General features: G+C 40.4%; 2 protein-coding genes across 18 annotated transcripts in view; one reads left to right on the top strand and one right to left on the bottom strand.

The window, feature by feature from the left end:
* GNB1 (G protein subunit beta 1) overlaps positions 1-2,477 on the bottom strand; it is a 46,008-nt gene extending 43,531 nt beyond the window's left edge. For 7 of the 10 annotated variants that reach the window (XM_075027183.1, XM_075027188.1, XM_075027179.1 and 4 more), the window contains exon 1: positions 1,893-2,221. The gene's annotated coding sequence lies outside the window, so the exon portion shown is untranslated. Of the gene's footprint in view, positions 1-990; positions 1,290-1,892; positions 2,222-2,460 lie in introns of those variants that run through there. The other 3 variants (XM_075027180.1, XM_075027184.1, XM_075027181.1) reach the window with 2 other exon arrangements.
* Positions 1,313-18,764, top strand: part of GABRD (gamma-aminobutyric acid type A receptor subunit delta) — a 113,686-nt gene continuing 96,234 nt past the window's right edge. Inside the window, exons 1-4 of one of the 8 annotated variants that reach the window (XR_012650318.1) lie at positions 2,539-2,913; positions 3,248-3,346; positions 4,923-4,965; positions 5,446-10,050. The gene's annotated coding sequence lies outside the window, so the exon portion shown is untranslated. The other 7 variants (XR_012650315.1, XR_012650316.1, XR_012650312.1 and 4 more) reach the window with 7 other exon arrangements.

Below are 18,764 nucleotides of genomic sequence, written 5' to 3'. Positions count from 1 at the left end.
ACTACACTATTATCACCCCTTCTCTTTCTCCTCTCCTTAAGCACACAAGGGAAAAAAATTAAGCTCCGATATATTACATTTAGAACAAATTTAGATATTAATACAGTATCTTCGTTTTCCCACATGTATTTCACACACACATCGACAGCATTTTGTCTTGATTCACATCCTTGTGTTTAGCAGATCAGCTTAAAATACGGGATAAATCTCTCACGATTAGGTGCAGATATTTTACAGCAGCAAAATGTTTAATTTTTCAGTCTTAAATCACCTCTCCAAGTTGAGCCAACTATTCTCATAAGCTGTTTCAATAATCACTTAAGCCTTACATTTACAGTCCTTTCCTCCTATTTTCTACTGTGGAGACAATACATAATAACGTGGCAGTCGGCATCCTAGAAAGGATGCCTTATTTAAAATACGAGTCCCAACCATGACTTTGTTGAAGAATAATGAAATATCACATTCGTTAAAATTTCAGTTCATCTTCGGGAATGATAAATTGACATCTTACAACAACCTCTATATCATTCTGATTTTCTTCTGGACAAGATTTTTTTTTAATAAAACGTCTCGCCTCTTTCATATTTATATACAATACTTTACACCTCTTCATTTCCTACAAAGCTGTAGAATTAAAAATCCTACATCTTAAATATCCCTTGTACGGATAAAAAAAAATACTGAAATCCTTTCAATAAATAAACTGGGAATTGAAATAATATTTTTAACAACACTTCCGAGGAGAAAACTCCATTTTTCTATTGTAGCAAACACCCTCCATGATCTTCGTTATTGCTGCTACGGGCACAGAAAAATATGCAGCACCGTAATACATGGGGGAACAACAAATATGCGGTCTAAACCCATCCTCAGTTCTGATTTTAAAGAGAACAAAACCTTCTCTACCCCTCCCTCCCCCAGTATCCACAACATGAACCCAATCTGCGAGCCCTTCACTGGACTGGGGGCTGCTGGAAGCAGTCTTACCCTGTTTGTCTCACCCCCGTCTCCTCTTAATCAGTTTTCCACCATTACAGCAGACACACCATAGCTTTTTCTTGAATCTCTCTCCAAATATTCCCTCTGCCGGCTGGATCGCTCGGGAAACTCGCCTTTTGTATCTTAACGCGTACAAGAAAACACCTCAAACCCTCTCGCAGAGACCACTACAGCGTAATTATAATTAAAAATGGAACCCCGCAAGATCCAAGGTCTCCTCCCTTTTCGCCTTAAAGCCTTCAAGAGAGGATCAGTCCCAGTCCCACCCCCACCTTTTTTTTTTTTTTTCTCCTCCTCCTCCAGCTACAAACACACTTCTTTTTTAGGGGAAGCTCGAGCACCGAGGAGGTGGGGAAGCGCGGGGGAGGGGGGCTATTTCCAACCCCGCCATGCTAAGAGGTGGACAAACCATTAGCCGCCCTTCTCTCCTGCGGGGGCCGTGAAGAACGGGTGGGCGAGGAGGAGGGCACCGTCCCCGGCGGGGGGAAGGAAGGCGGGGGGGGGGGGGAAAGGCAATCCGGTGCCCGGGCGACGCGAGAACCGAGGGAGCGGCGGAAGGGGAGGACGAAGGGAAAGGAGAAGTGCGGCAGCAAGGAGGAAGAGCGGGGGAGGGGAGCGGGGGGGGGGACGACGGGCGCAGCCGCGCAGAGGAAGAAGGAACCGGGGATGAGGGGCTGCCCGGGCCTCCACAGACGTCGCCGGCGGGAAAATGGCCTCAGGGTGGGGCCGGGACGGGGACGACGAGGGGGGGGGGGTGTCGGCGAGCCGGGCGGCGGCGGGAAGGCGCAGGGGAGGGCGACGAAGCTTTTGTGAGGAATCCCCCCCACACACACACTTCCCCTGCCTCCCGCCCCCACCCGCCGCCTTATCTCTCCCCTCAGACGGTTTACCTGCCCTTCCGGCCGCTGTTCATTAACCGGGCCGGGTACGTCCGTCGCCCGCGGCTCCTGCCCGCGTCCCGCCGGCCTGGGGAGGGGAAGGGGGGCGGAGGAGGAGAAGGAGGAGGGGGCGGAGGAGGAGGAGAAGAAAGAAGAAGGGGAGCCGCCCGCGCTCTGCCCGGCTGGTCCCGGGGAGGCAGCGGCAGCAGCAGCGCCGGCCGGGGAGTCGCGTCGGAAGGAGAGAGCCGCGGGGGAGGGGGGTGTCGCTGGGTCTCGACTCCTCCTCGCACGCTGGGTACCCGCTCAGCTCCCCGCAGCCATCGGGAAGCGAGAGCCTGGGCGCGGTTAACCTTCCCCCCCGCTCCCCACACACACACCACCACCACCCCCCTCCCTCCCCTCACGCCCCGCCCGTGCTGCCCGGCCGGGAAACCCCGGCTCGGCTCTGCTCCCCGCCCCGCCTCACCGCCGGCCCCCTTCAGCACCGCCCCGCTCTAACCCCCACCACCCCTCCCGGGCGGCGCCGCCGCCGCCGTTCGACGGCGAGCGTAGGCCTTCACCGCGCCGGAGGCTTCGTTACCTCGACGGGGAGGATACGGGGACGGGACCCGCCAGCACGGCCGGGAGGGGCCGCGGTCACGGTGTGCGCGCACTCCCCCCTCCCGCCGCCATCCCTCCGCCCCGCGCGCGCACAGGCGGGCAACGCCCTTCCAGTCAGTCAGTCAGTCAGTCAGCCCGGCGGGAAGCGAGGGGGGGGGAAGCTGCCCGTCTCCCGCCCATGGCGGTTTGGTTCAGGCCCCGCTCTCGGGCGCTTCCTCCCCGAGCGCGAACAAAGGCCGCGGGCGGGCCGAGGTTAGGAGGAGGAGGGGTGTTTTCGCTTCTGCCCCGCCGCGCCCAGGCCGCAAACAAGTATTTTTTAAAAAAAACGGAGTGAATAAAAGAAAAAACAGCCCCGAAAACCGACGTTATTTATGTGGAGAATCTCTCCGAGAGCGAGAGCAGGGCCCGGAGGAGGAGCAGATACGCCTTGAACGTAAGAACTCCGGGCTGCTCAGCACGAGTGAGGGTGAGGGCCAGAGGTCTGAAAGCGCTACCCGCAAGAAGGCTGGCAAGCAGTAAATACCTTCATATGGCCACCTTTCCCTCAGGGATTTGACAAGGAGTGACAATTCAGTAGGCTCACAACTTCTTTTTTTTTTTCTGACATTGCTTATAAGGGTACTTGTGCGGCCAGAGTTTCCAGAGCCTTCTTTTCATATTCTTCTCAGAGGATGAGCATCCATCATTGCTCTGGAAGGCATTGCAGAAAAGAACAAGTCAAAGAAAAAAATAAGGGAACATAAAAAAATGCCATTTCTCTTTTACAGACTGGGCCTCACGTAAGCCAGGCAGGACAGATGTTACCAAGATGGAATCATTTCACACCAGCACTCACATACTAAAACATCATTACTTAATAATGCAAAGTAAGTATACGTACAGTATTGCATCACTCTTTCTCCTATCAACAGGTCTAAATCTGGGGTTTTTTTTCCCTAGTATTTGTTTATACTTTGTTAAGAGGTGAGATTACCTTGCTAGCTAAGTAGACTTACAATAAAAAGTAAAAAAAACCCACAGCATTATAACAAATTTTGAATTAAAAACCTACCCAGAAAGAGTATCTTCTAATAGAAATTAAAAAAAAAAAAAAAAAGTTAAAGAGACCAGTACTTTTTCTGCAAACTCTCCCCCTAGTAGTTGCTTGCTTCTCCAGAATTTAAAACAAACTGTTACTTGTCTTCATGCTTTCTGGGAAAGTAGGCGTGGTTACCTGTAATTAGTAAGAGAAAGAATAGGTTTGCCAATTGAACTGTAGGAAAGTGGGTTGGCTATTATTCAGGTTGTCTGTTATGAATAACTATTAGATCCTGGTGTGGTTAAGCCTTTGTTTTATAATAATCAAATGTTTGTTTTTAAATAACCTGTGCACTGTGCTAAAGCTTTAATTCTTCACCCTGGGACTCACAATAACAAAGTAAGAAATTTACTGAAATTAGAATAAAGGATTCTTGCATTATAGTCCCAAATTGCTTATATTCTCTGCAGTAACTATGAGGAAATAATTTCTGTTCCACCCCGAAAGAAATATGCATGCATGTGCATCATGGACAGGAATTACCCTGTTAAAATCTGTGGAACCACGTGTGTGAAGGTAGGGGATGTTCTTTAGATTGGGGCTAGAGATTGATTCATCTAGCATTCCTATCTGCAAAATACAGACTAAATGTAAGTGCTTAAGAAACACCACAAGTTTATTAGAGATTTGCAAAGTTTTCTAGAGATTTCAAAAGCGGTTACTGCAGTATTTAAGTCAAAAAGTCTCAGGGAGATTTGTAGTAAGTAAGTTACGTGGGGGGGGGGTTGTCTGTTTTTTGTTTATTTTTTTTCTCAGTTAGAGATTACTTTTATGCATAGCAGAGATTGAAATGCCCTTTTGGAGATACACCATGATTTGTGTGGAAAAGAATTACTACTTACTACATGGGGGGGGGAGGGGGGGAGAGTATGATACATAAAGGATTAAAAAAAAAGAAAAAGCCTTGTTTTGCTAAGGAAAATTTGTAAGTCTAATGAGGTGTTGTGGAAAATTTTCGGCTAACACTGGATCATACAGGAGAAATCTGTGTAATGAACAAAAATAACATTCTGAGGTTCATAACAAATAGTAAATCACATTTTGTTCCTTCGAGAGAGTAGTGGCATTGAGCTTTTGTTAGTGGACTAGAAGACTTGTTGGGTGAATTAACTACATCATAATAATCTAATGCATGCTTTTTTCCCATTGCACGTGCCTTATCATACAAACACTGCTCTTCTTCCTCATAATTCTCTTACATGCTTTTAGTAGTGGGACAATTGTAGTACCTAAATGTGGGTTGTTTTTTTCAATAAAGTACACATTCAGATCTTATCCTTTCCTAGGAATCTCTAATTTTTTTTGCATTCTAGTTCTTATGCATTCTCTTTTTTATGAGAGCTAAAGGGAATTTCTGTCCACAGGTCTGTCTGTGCTCTGCCACCTCTTTAAATCCGTGGAATTTGGGTAAGGAAACTGGACCAGCCAAATGTGTTTATACATGCTGAGTACTACCACATATACACATAACTAATTTCTCACCACACCTATTCTTTTGTGAAAATACAACTGTTGCAGTAGTTCCTGTTTCTGATCCAGTGACTTAATTATATCTTATTCCCCAGTGAAAAATTTGATTGATATATAGTTATACTACTGGTATGAAGAGGGATTATGAAGATTGGAAATGGTTGTTTACAGGGTGGAGGGTTGTTTCAGGTGGGGTGGGCGGGGGTTTTTTGTTTTGTTTTATAAATCTCACTGGACAAATCAGTTTTGCTGCATTTAAAAATCTTTCAGAAGAATCACACATTATTGTGTGCAACACAGTGTTTAATTCTGATATCTTCATATAGTCCTGTGCTGGAAGCTACTGTATATGCATTATCTTTATTTTTTAAATTTCTTTTTAATTTTTAATCTTAATTATTTTGTATGTGCATACAGAAAGTGTCCTAGATTGTAGTATTCAGTGGAAGAGTGTGCAAATCACCAGGAATCAGTGGACTTCCTTGATGCATGAATTTATCTGTTTTTGTATATTACAAAAATATTGTTTCAACTAAAACTTTAGCTGAAAATATCCGCTAATACCTGAGGATCTAATATACGTAATTAACAAAACCAAGTCTTTATGGTTTTTTGTTAGTCCACTTTGAAGTAACTAGAATAGCCAAAGCAAATTAAAATATCTGAAATAGATGAGAAGTGTAATTCACACAATTTCACAAAATAGTGAAACTTCTCAAACCTGAGGCTTCCGCACATGCTAGGATTAGGTCAGCTGAAGCAAAAAGTGAAGTTTTTCTCCTGAAGCTTGGTTTAGATCTAAAGAAAATCTCTCCTGTAAGCGGGTTGCTCCATAGTTCTCAGTTGCAAAATTTCTTGCACCTTTTTCTCAATCAGCTGATATTAACCCCTTTATAGAAAGCATACTGAATTAAATGAATCTTTAGGCAGTTTCACTAGTTAGTGTCTTTCTTCAGCTGTCTCAAACATGATGACAGAACGAGTCAGAATCTGTCATACCTGGTATGCTACGAGAACACCTGTTTTTGCAGGCTTCTCTGCCATTCAAAACCAGCATGTTACAGCACCACTATCGCACACTGGTCGTGGGACTGTGAAAAATCATTGTTTCTAGCCTTTTGTGGAATACAAAGAAATTGGTTGTTAAAATGAAAAGTGGCTGTCTCAGTCTTACCATGAAACTTTTCCAAATGGGCAACAGTTACACCACACATAGTTTTACACTTTTACCAACTCCTGATTAATAGGGCATCTGCTTAAACAGAGCCAATGGTTGCATACACATCAAAAGTTGCTTTCCAGATTTCAGCCTCCAGACTCTGCTTTCACTCTTACATGTGTGTGACTGCCATCAACAGGTAAAAATAAAGGCTACTGAGATGCTTTAAAATATTTGTGAAATGCAGACTTGGGAAACTTGACAACCAAAAATGCTAATTTTCTTCCCTCATCTGCAAAGGTCTTGCACTGCGTAAGAGAGCAGGAGTAATTCCAGGGAGTGGAAGTCCTGGAATGTTTCCTACCTACTAGTCTTCTCGCTCATGTGTCATGGTCATCAGATCTGTAAAACTTTGTCTCATATCTGCAGGATGCCACACGATGAAATTTAGTGGCTCACGTAGCCATGTGTGTCCTATTCAGACATCTCCTCCTATTCAGAGGCAATAACCTTTAATCAAATGTGCAGACTAGACAGATTATGTTAATGAACCGCTTCAGGAGTCCCAACTACACTTTGTCTGATGTATGGCTATGTCTTTAATACTAAGGCAATTAGAAATACAGAGCTGGAGAGTACAGTTGAATTGTTGAGTCCAGTAGCTCGTATGACAAGTAACCATGCCACATGATATCCTTTAAAAGCTGGGGCAACTTCACCTTAAAATTAGTTTGTTTGGTTTTTGCTTTGCTAAGCCACTGGTAAGGCAATTTGCCTCTTAAAGCCTTATTGCATTGTTTAGAAACAGTGAAATTTACTCATTTAACGATGCCATAATGCATACTGCAGTACTTTTGGGGACATCCATCTTTATCAGTGTAATAGTTTAAAAAGGCAACTGCTGCTTTTCTTAGGCTGTAGGAGTAGGAAGTCTTGTTCAAAAGCAAAAAGATAGAAGGACAGATATTGCATACTCCTGAGAGAAGGCGTTCTTGTTCAACAAGAGCAGCAAGGATGTAACTTGGTCCCCAATGTATTAATGAGTATGGGTTTTATTTGCAAGTGAAACTGTCATTGCACATTGTTTCGAAATATACTGTGTTCATGTTTTATTAAATGTTTTGTCAGTATTTTTGTAATTCCTTAGAAAGTAGTTCATTTTTGTATACAAATAGCATTGTTACTGCATTGTTATAATCAAAATTTACATATTGTTATCTGAACAAATATACTGTACCATTCTTATGGTAACTCAAGATGCTTCTGGACTCTGGAGGAGTAATTGTCACCAAACAGGTATAAGTTATGCTTTCTAAAGAAAGAATGAAAATCAGTACTTCTCAAAATTGCATAGCTCCTCAGATGGTATAAAAATACTACAGAAGTAATAAATAATTATGTTTTGCCTACTTCTCTATTTGTGACTTCCCAGGTGAGTGTTTCTAATTGACTTACCCAAAATAATAACTCAAAAGACCACCTCGTATTCCCAAATCACACTAGCACTATTTCCCATTCCAGAATATTTTGTCTGCCTTTGTGTCCTTTGATTTCTATAGTGTGCATTCTGTTAAAACTGTAGAGATTCATAGAGATGTTCACATGATTTTGATCTTGCTTGAAGCTCTCACTACATGTGGTCCCAAAAGCAATGCAGAACCCTTGTTTCTCCTGTCATTCTGCCAAAATTAAATGAAGTTTATAGTTTCTGCTATGCTTCAGTCCCAAGTCTATTCAGAGCATCAGGAACTCTTTTGTTTTGTTTTGTTTTTTTAATTGTTTTATTTTTAAAAAACTGATTCAGAACTGTTCCAGCCTGTTGTTATTTGCCAGTCCTTTAACAACGGAATGAAAATCATGGCTGCTATTTGCTGAGCAAGAACCCAGGTAGTAGAGTATCAAGATTGTTCATTAAAGAAAATAAAAGCGTATTGAATAGAAATACTCAGTGAGACCAGGCAGAGGAAAAAGTAGGAGTAACTCGGTCTCCTTAGTTACATTCTGAATTCTCACAGTTTCTTTCAGTTGCCTATTACTATGGAACAAAAGAGTTATTTTGAACAAATTCTGAGAACAAAGCATAAAATTAGCAAAACTGTTTTAATCTGAAGGGAATATAATTGACAAGATTTTTAAGGCAGGGGGAACGAGTTTTGAGAGTCTTTGTGTAATTTAGGACAAAAAGGCAGAAAAATCCATATACCCAAGTTTCCTAACACAGTCTTGGAAGATGATACTGAACTTCTTATGGTATGGATTAGAATGGTTTATTTGTGAAACGGATTCAAGAACAGTTACTTCAGAATTGTTAGGAGACTTTGCAAGTTGCTTGAAAATCCTTTGAAAAAAAACCATTGTTGTCTGTAAGCGAAGTAGAACAGAGTTGTGAAGGCCCACAGCTTTCCTATAGATCTCATTCTACCGCATCATTGTACATATATGTTACTGTGAATGTACTAAGCACATCTATTACGTGACTGTCTTTGTATATCTCATTCTTGACAGAGGCAGAATAAGCTATATGGGAACAGTATACGCTGGTCTACATATGTCCTCAAGGGCTTTATATGCAGTCTTGTTTTCTCATAAATTCTCACTGAGGTAGTTTTATTTCCAGAGGAAAACCTTATTCCTATTGCCTTGTGACCCACTTAAAAGTCAATGCCATAAGCATCTCTGACTTCAACAATAATAAAAATTTATTGCCTAGTTCCTGAGTGCAATTGTTATGTTTAGCATACCTTGAAGCATTTTGCAAAGCCAAAAAATATCCTATGTCTAAGACAACAGTAGTGAAACTGATGCATAATGATGTGAAATTATTTAGCACTACCACCCAACAGTTTATGGAAACAAGTGAGATGAAATGTTAGGATTGCTTGAACCTGGATGTAGTATTCCTTGCAGTCAGCACTGTAATTTTATTCTGTGATACAATCATTACAGTGTGATACAAATATGTAATTTTGTAATCTGTATTTATACTTTTTCAACAAAGTAACAGAACTTCTCTGCTGGGAGGAAGCTCAGTTCTGAATTTTTCTAGATGTTCATCTTCCAAACTTGAAACATATAGAGGTGTCTTAAGGCTGGTCCAAGACTGTTTGCATAGTTACCAACCAATTTCTCCTTTTTTTTTTCCTTCTATTTATACAAAGCCATTTTGAGAGAGCCAGAAGAATAGGGTTTTGGTGCTTTTTTCCTACAGTCAGAATTTTACCAGAGTTCTTTTCTGTGTGCTGGGGATTGTACAAGGTCTTGTTCTGTTTTTTTCTTCATATTCAAGTGTGTGTTACTCATTTACATTTTTTACTGTACCTTTAAACTTGGCAAGCCATAGCTCAGCTCTTAAAAGTCCTTTGGTGCTCTTGGCAAAGAGGCTGCCCTACCTGGACCAATGGATGTTTTTCCAACATGATGAAATCCCTTAGTGGCATGGAACAAACATAGCTGGCTTTGCAGTGGCTTGAATCACAGCAAAGATTGCTAGGAACAGGGGAGAATATAAAATAGGGCATGAACATCTTTTTCAAAATCTCATATCCTGTACTGAGCATAGGTCGTTCAGCACTGAGGTGGAACTGAAGGAGTAAGCATACAGATATTTAGAAGCAAGTAAATGGAAGTATGTTTTCCTGTATGGACACCTATACTGCAGCTATAATAGCAACAAAGGGCATTGTTATAATAATCTTGGAGATCAGACTCTACAGTGTGTGTGTACATGTACATACAAATACACACATGTGTGCGCACAACCAACTGCACACCTGTAGGTCTTCCTTTAAGTAAGTAATCTTGTAAGTAACATTTAAGTTGCATGAGTGCTGATTAAGCAGTTTGAGTAAAAGCTTAAAGCCTACTGTTTCCCCATTTAAAGGGACTTTCCTCAAGAGGATCATTGTCTTATTGAGCAACCAACAGAAAAACAACTGGTACCCTGGAGATGCTGAGAACTTAGAATCCACATTGAGAATTCAGCCTAGCTACTAAACTTTCCATGATGTCAGATGCATCAGACCTGCAGCAAAGTTTGCCTGCAAGAAATACCTCCAAATGCAAGAAAAAATTTGCTTACCTAGCTATGTGTTGGATTCCTATAGAACATTCTTCCATCCTTGACATAGCAGTTTTGGAAAGCAGGCAGAGGTGTGTGTCCTAGTAGAGCAGCTACCAAATGTTGAAAGAACAGTGCTTTCAGTAATTCCAAAGAGCCTTACCTTATTTTATTGCTGCAGCTGAAGGAAGGCTTGGTGCTGCTGCAGAGTCCAGAATCCAGAAAAAAAACCCACCCTACATTCATGAAGCAAAAATATTTGGAGTAGGGGGACTTGTACTACTGTCCTTGGAGAACCTATGTTTAGTAAAACAAAGCCTATTTGTGATACAGGAAAGGGATAAGGCATGCTTAGAAAGTTCAGTAGTTATTAATTTAATCACAATAGGTAATAAAATGAGTAGATTCAATAATGGTTACATCCTGTACTTCAAAAGTAAGCATTTATTTGGGAAAGTGTACTGGGACTGAGCAAAATACAGTGAAGAAAGGTAGTCCATCATCCATACCAAGCAAAATTGGCAACTGAACTCAGCCTAACCACTCTGTTCTTGCAGTGGAAGAGAACTCAGCAAAGAACAAAAAATGCATGCTAGTCTTCTTATTTCAGAAGCAGCTCCAGAAAAATCTCTGTGAATGTTATATAAGGTATGTGGGGGTTATTCATAGACTGAATGGTAATGTAGGTTGTTGTTTAAGTGGCCCTAAGAGCTTTAGGGTCTGAAGATACAAAATGGTTAAGTGACACAGCTGGGCATGAAGTTATGAGAGAAGCAATAAGAATCACCAGTCATCAGGTCCCATGTTGTGTGGGTTTAGTTATGTGTACTCCCTTGCTGTGCTGGGCTCGGACAGGAAAGCACTGCTTAGAGAACCTAGGAGAGAAAATTGGTTCTAATGGTACATTAAACCACAACCCGAGCAGGCTAAATGATACAGTGATTCCGAGAAAGACCTGCATATTGCATTTCCTTACTTACCGGAGCAGAAGGAATTAGTATGAGAAATTCATAAGATCATGGGAGGAGCAGAAGGGAGGAAATTTCTTTATAGAATTGAGTTGCAATAAACTGAGCTAACGGAATCAAAGCGTGAGCATTCAGGACCCCTAGCTACCTTGCTGTTCAGTTGCTGCTAAGAAAGAATGAACTTGCAGCAAAGGTCTACACTTCTCATATCTCTGAAAATTCATGTCCTTTGAATGAGAGGATGGGGTGAGTCTTCTAATTTACAAAAAGAGAACTTTCTTGTGACCCCTGGGATTCTCTTATACTAAACATCCCAAATCTCAAACCATTTGTCAGCAAAGATCCTGATTCTGCAAAACCCTTTCTTGTGAGCACCTGTTAGAAAAAAGAAAAAGTGCTTATAAAATTCATGTTTCCAAGCAACAAAACAAAACATACATACATAAAGTGAAACATCTCTCAAGCCACTACCCAAGGGAACTGACAGAGACAGTTGCCTGGTTAGCAGTCATGATTTTCAGAGGCCAAGCAGTACTATTCCAAGAGTTCAGAGATTTGAAGTTACATGAACACATGATATGCAGGAGCTTTCACTGTGCGTGCTTGAATGTTTAAGCTGGCTATAAAAAAACCAAAACAAACAAACCAAAACAAACAAACAAAAAAAACCAAAACAAAAGACAAGTGCAAATACCATCATGAACAGAGAGGGGAGCATACACTCCAGCCTTACTTCCTATGAGCTGGGCAGCTTCAATTACTCAGCACTGGATAAAAAGGAACATGCGTAGATTCTCATAGCTTTATTTAAAAATTTATAAAGCAGTAACATAACTTTTTCATTTCATTCCCCCTTTTCATCAATATCCACAAATTGGCTTGATACAAAATTCCATGTTGAAATCCATAAAATGTACTTTTGCTTTTTAGGTGCTGCCTTTTATTTCTTACACAAATAACTCCCATTGAAAACATTGGAAATAAGGCGCAGGCTGTGTTGTTTTTATATACAATATAGACCTTTCCATACTGTGTATTTCAAATACTGTATCGTAGCATTTCCTTGGTGCTAGCTATTGTTTATGAACGTTGTCATTTACTTTAAAGGAAATCTAACTTCAGTTTTCTTCTTATCCATGCTTCCACTATCTTTATAACTCCTCAGCTCCCTCCAGGGGTGTCAATACATGGTTTGCTATCTAGTCTGTTATCTTGTTTAAAGAAAAATCCATTTACAGTTTATTCTGCCTGCAGAACAGTCTTGTTGATAGTTCCCCCATATAGCACAAAATAAATGAGTTATGGCTGTTTCAAGAAGGTGGGCTTGAAATTCCAGAGTGGGACTCTATAATCTTTTAAGTTTTATTCTTTGCTTAGCTGTTGAGGCTGATTTTGAATGAATTATTTAGCTCCTTTGCTTTATACGCACCAAGGGGAAATGGACACAATAACGCATAGTGGTACTGCAAAACTTAATCCAGTAAAGCTTTCAAAGTACTTCAAGATTCTTGGATTGGAAAAGATGAAGAAATTGTAATTATTGTTGCTGCTGTTACTGAATTCTGTTTCTCAGCTCTGGAAATAGGATTCAAAATTCATTGGCAGGGATATGGGATGAGAAAAGTTACAATCCTTCGCCTGTATTTTGCGAGATTTGCATGTGGAAATATCTGTGTGTGTTTGAGCCAGTAGGAAGTTTCTCTCTTGGGAAGAATTAACGTTTTAGTAAATAAACAGCAAGCAAAACTGAGTTTTTATACAAAGACAATTACACGTAATGGAAAAAAAATAAGCCCCTCTACATGTATATTTTTGCTTAGTCAAGCCAAAATATTTATTGAAGAAATAATTTTGATGGGAAATATTTTGATAAACCTTAAAACACAAACAGATTTGGACTAAGAAGTTCTAAAGGGTCAAGGAACACATTCAAAAAAATAGATAGTCAAAGTAACATAAACCACCCACTTTCCCCAATGGTAACAGGTCTCCATGAGCAAACAAAACTAGGAGGAAAACCCATTAAAAAACCCAATGTTCTCCAAAAAACTTTAACTTTTACTTAACTGAACAAACTAGTTTCAGAACTGATAATAAATTCTATTTGTAGGTGATTATTGTGTGTTGAGTTTTGATGCTTGATTAAAGACATTTTTAGATGAGAACTGTAACAGCTGGAAACCAGGCTTTATATTATACTGTGAGCAACATGCTGACAAATTTCTTACCTACAAAAGCTCAGCAACAGAGCTATAATATTGCTTATGTGTGTTTATGCTGAGTTATGCTGTTATATTACTGATGTATATTATGTTAATCCAATAAAACATAAAGACCATTGTATCTTTTGTGACTTCTACCACACTCGTACCAGTAGGGATTTGCATTGGTAATGTAACAGCAGCAGACCAATCTAGAGAATTGTTGATGCGTCCTATTTTGAGGTTATCGATCCTAGCCTGCAAGTAAGTAAAATTCCCCGCTAACTTCAGTGACTCCTGAAAGCTTTAGAACATCCTAGAAAACATTCAGCATTGTGAAAGACTGACATACCAATATGCTATTCAGCACTTAAAAACAATACAAAAAAATATGGTGATGGTTTCGAATAAGTGAACTTACTGTGGTATTTTGAACAGCTTAGATTACTGGACAGTAATTTAAAGAATAGTTTTGTTTCCTTTGAACTTAATCTTGCAAAAAAGTAATCAAATTGTTTAATTTCCCCATGTTCCTACCTTTTATTTAATTTTTTAGTCCTATGGATTATGGGCTACTGTCATAATGTACCTACAGATAATTTAGCTTGCAAGGGATTTAAAAAGAACACCTTAGAGAAAAAGCAAACCTTGAAAAACAAGTGCTATCAGTAACACTTTATGGTATTAGAAATATAAGAAGTGAATGTACCTCTTGCTTTCTGAAATGTCATTTTCTGTTTTGAGCTTCCTTTATTTTTATGATCAGATTAGTCAGTTTCAATTTTTGCATCTCCCCATACTTCTATATTGGGGTTTAAATCCTCATAACAAATGTAATACAAATAAAGAAGAATTACATTTTCAGTACTTTTAATAAAACCTCTTTCCACTGCCAAAATTAATGTTTGAGTCGAAGCTAAAAGCACTATGTGGTTTACCAATATGCACTAGTCAGCAGATACGCATCTAGATACAGCATCACCCTTTGGCATTTGTTATTGACGGTACTGCTATTTATTATTTATTAATCTCTATTCCTTTGAGCATCTGAATGTGACTGAAACTCAATGGTTCTCTTGTATTCTTTTTTCTTGTATGAATAAGTGGGTGACATGGTATGGATTTTAAACACTCACTGCTTCCCAAAGCAAGCAATTGCATTTGGCACTGAAGTGACTCCCCTTTTTATGCTTTCAGATTTTGACTTTCTGCCAGTCTTGTGGTAGGCTGCATTTTAGTAACACGTGTCTAATAAGAAAGCTGTCAAATATGATTCAAGGGCAGTGTTCTGCTCTATCTGTATGGACTGCATTAGTTTATTTTCAATAATGCATTTGCTCAGCCTGTGCTACAGCTAAAACCAGATCTGTGTACTTACTTCTGCCAGCATATATATATGGCAGTCAGAGAAGCGAGGGGAGATCTTACAAACAGAAAGGTTCGATCCAGGGGGGCTAAAAGAGCTATAGCTCTCTGCCTGTCCTCTTCCTAGTATAACTACTCAGAATAGTTTGCATTCTGGATCACACGATTAAGCGATTAGCTGTACAGGCCTCTCTGTTCATGTTGCAGCTGTACAGACATCTATTCTAGCTATGCTGGTGAAAGGTACTGAAGCAGGTGCTGCTACTGTTCTTTTCCCCAGTATAGCATGTTCTGTTCTGGAGATAGGTCGGTGTTGGAATAAACTATGCTTGGTAGAGCTTAGTCATACACTCTCTGCAAATACAGCATGCTGGTTTTGTTATACCAAGAGAGCATTATAGTAGGGAATATATACACCGTACACTGAAGCACTAGTAGCATAGCCACACATCCCAGAGTTAGGTCAACAAGCAAATTCCAGAACCGAAAGCATCATAAGCTACGTCAGTGTATTGCCATACTTCAATTTAGCCCTGGTGTACGGTGCTTCACTACTGTGTGTATATTGCTTCTGTGATCCTAGCAAGGATCTTTGCACATATACATATATACAACAAAGTAGTGCCAGTTTTTACAGATCTAGGTCTTTAACATTGTGTCACACTTTGAACATTGTCATTTTCTTAGCATACTTACCAGGCACTTCCAGAGCTTAGTTATAATATAGTTCTTGGGGTTTTTCCTACCTATTTCAGTTTAAGGCTCAAACTGGACAACTGGACTGACTGGCCCTCAGTCTGGAGTCTAGTTTTTAAAGGACACTGAAGCCTTGATAAAATCTACTAAGTGAAATTAGCCTGTTAAAATTAGTGATAGCTTAAGCGTTGACTTGATCCAGACCTGGTTTTCCATAGTTTTTCTTACTCTGCAATTGTAGCAAATTTACATTATGGCTAAATTCCCCACTGTCATTAATGAGAGTTTTACCTAATTCACTGTGGAAATGGGATTGAATGTCAATAAGCATCACTTTTATCACCCATTTTGATCATATTTGCTTTAAGGACTAGGCGTAGCTTTGTGTGCAGTTACTAAATGCAACTCAACAGTTCAGGATATTTGGGGGATTAAGTCTCGTCATTACAAACCACTGACTTCTGTCCTGCCTGTCTTGAACACTTCAGCTGAAGGTATTGGGTATAAACGCAAACTGCTCTACAATCTTAAGAGTTTTCACTCACCACAGGCAAGGCTTAAATATGTTCCCTGCTATTCTGCATGTAAGGAGGTGGAGGAAGGAAATCTGGAGAGGAAGCTGAACTTCCTGTGCCAGAGATTTTATACTGGAGCCTTCCCTGAATTCAAGACAATGTGGCAACAGCTTAAGATATGAATCACTAGAACTGCAGACATGCAGGATTTGAAGAAAGACCCTTCTGCATCCACACCTGTGTTTAGGGATTCATGTGTTTCTGTAAATTCATAAAGAACTATCTGACTAATTTTTGGACCTAGCAGTTGCCTCTTCCATCCCCCACCCCATCTCCAGACTGATAAGAAACTCCCTCCTTTTTCAGTTTCATTTCTCTGAATATTGTTTCAGACTTGTGAAGTAGCCAATTTGGGCATCTGGATTAATCATGGGTACATGCATATGTGACTGCACAAACTGACATACAAAAGAAACAGGCACCAAATAGCCATCTTAAAGGACTAGGTCTAAGCAAACAAACAGGGGAGGTGATCAGTAAGAAGGGCTGTAAGTAATAGAACTATCAACTGATTGGACACATGTACACACTTGCAGTTGTATGTTTTATAATTATAAATGGATGAAGAAGTCACCAAACTAATCCCACAGATGCTCAAATTACCCTTATCCTGACTTTTTTTCTGTTGTTTAATTATGTTAACATGTGTTATGTAGCATCTTGCACATTGATTAAAGGATTAAAGCTTAGAGATTTGGGGGTATAAATTTTGTACCTAAAATAGTGGAATATGTTAGGAAATAAAGAGGTTGGAACTGATCAGAAACTTTGATTTTTCATTATTATTATAGCATATCACTGAGCAGTGGGTTTATAGTATCACTAGCTACAGTTCATGTAAGAAAATGAGGGCAAATACTTTTTGTCAATAACTGATCATTTTGATTGAACCTGTGGGAACAAAGGCATGCCCTGATGAAATATGGTTTTCTTGTTGGTGACAATGAGATAAACTAGAGAAAGGAAAGGAAATACCTCTTCCTTTTCTGGCCTGGAAGAACATTATTCCTTATATTCTTTTTTTAATCCAGGCAATTTCCTGTAGTTCTAAAGCATGACCTCCCATGGGAGGGGTACTTATATAGCATCTTCCACCGAAAAGCACTATGCAAAGCAGTAGGAAGATTGCATTTGTTTTTCCTGCTTTCAAGCAGCTTATCCATTTCTGATTAAACAGTTCATGTAGATGCATCTCCTCTCTCCTCTGCCTTTTGTCTGATTTTATCTTGCCAATTTTCTTACCATTGGGACACAAATCAGCAGCATACTGAGCTGACCGCTGTAATCACAAGCTTGTGTTGAACTCTCACCGTATGAGATGATGCAATGTCAGTCTAAGTAGTGCAATAAAAAACATTGCATAGGTAGCATCAGCAAAGCTTACAGCCTGCCAGCACAGTATGAGGAGGCAAACAGAGTGATTAGGTATCCAGCTCACATGATATTTCCCATGGTCTGCTTTATGCAACTGTTTATTCTAGGCCTACATTCAGTAGAAATAGACTAAATATCACAATTAAATTCAGGTGAAATTCCTGAACGATTTAGACAAGTTGGACAAAAGGTGAGGTTAAAAATTTTGATGATTAAGGGATTGAAGCATCTGATAGACGAGGAGAGGATGAGCAAGCTGGGATTCTTTGGCCTCAAGGAGAGATGGCTCAGGAGGGATCTTATCAATGTGTACAAGTACCTCATAGGAAGGCATGAAAAAGAGAGACAGACTTTTCTCAGTGCGTACCAACTGACAGGGTGAGAAGCAGTGGGAACAACCCAAAATACAGGAAATACCACTCAAACATTCAAAAAACCTCCTTTTACTCTAAGGGTGGTCAGACACTAGAACGGGTTGCCCAGAGAGGCAGTGGCATCTCCATCCTTGGAGAATTCAAAGCCAGAGTGGACAGGGCCCTGAGCAAGCTGCTCTAGTTGACGCCCTAGCGAGCAGGAGGGTTGGACTAGATGATGTCCAAAGGTCCCTTCTAACTCCTGTGATTCTATAGTTGTTTACCAATGGAAAACAGAGGCAAAGACACTGAAAATGGTACATGTATAGATGCTCAAGATATCTGTGGTAGAGCTGGAGTCTGTCACACTCGAGGATGTTTCTTGATTGAAAGTTAGCCCTTCCCATTATCACCGATTTTTTCTTGATTATTACAGTGAAAATAACAGAACACACGCTCTTTTTACTTCCCATGTGGCCCGAGTCAGTTGAACTTCAGTGTTTTACAGCAGGTGTGGGGGACCTTTTATCAAGATGAAAAAGTCTACTCTATATGTGCAATTTTAAATTAAGGAATAAGAGTGTATAACGTTTTTTTTTTCCTCCAACTAATCTTCTTTGAAAATGTAATTGACTTTGTATGTGTTGCCTTCCGGCTCTGTGCCTAAGAAACCGACATTCACACAGGCCACTTAGGCTCACTTATGCCATCTTGTGGAAGAAGGCAGCTTAGCCAGAATAACAGAAGTAGAGGGACAAGTTCTCCAAATACACGGGGTTTTTTTATTTTTATGGCCTTCTGGTTAGCTAGCTAATCACAATTATATTGCCTTTAAAAAGAGCTGAAGCGACCTTATGTGCAGCACAGAACAGCTTCTTTCTACCTTCTTCACAGAAGACTGGCATGTCTCCAACAACTGCTTTCTGAGAAGAGATGCAGCCGCTTGGCAAGTGCTGTTCAGGGGTAAAAGGATAGCATTACTTGCCCC

The sequence above is a fragment of the Buteo buteo genome, chromosome 5 (genome assembly GCF_964188355.1).
Source record: "Buteo buteo chromosome 5, bButBut1.hap1.1, whole genome shotgun sequence".
In the NCBI taxonomy this organism is placed as follows: Eukaryota; Metazoa; Chordata; class Aves; order Accipitriformes; family Accipitridae; genus Buteo; species Buteo buteo.
This window is presented reverse-complemented; position numbering and strand designations above follow the sequence as displayed.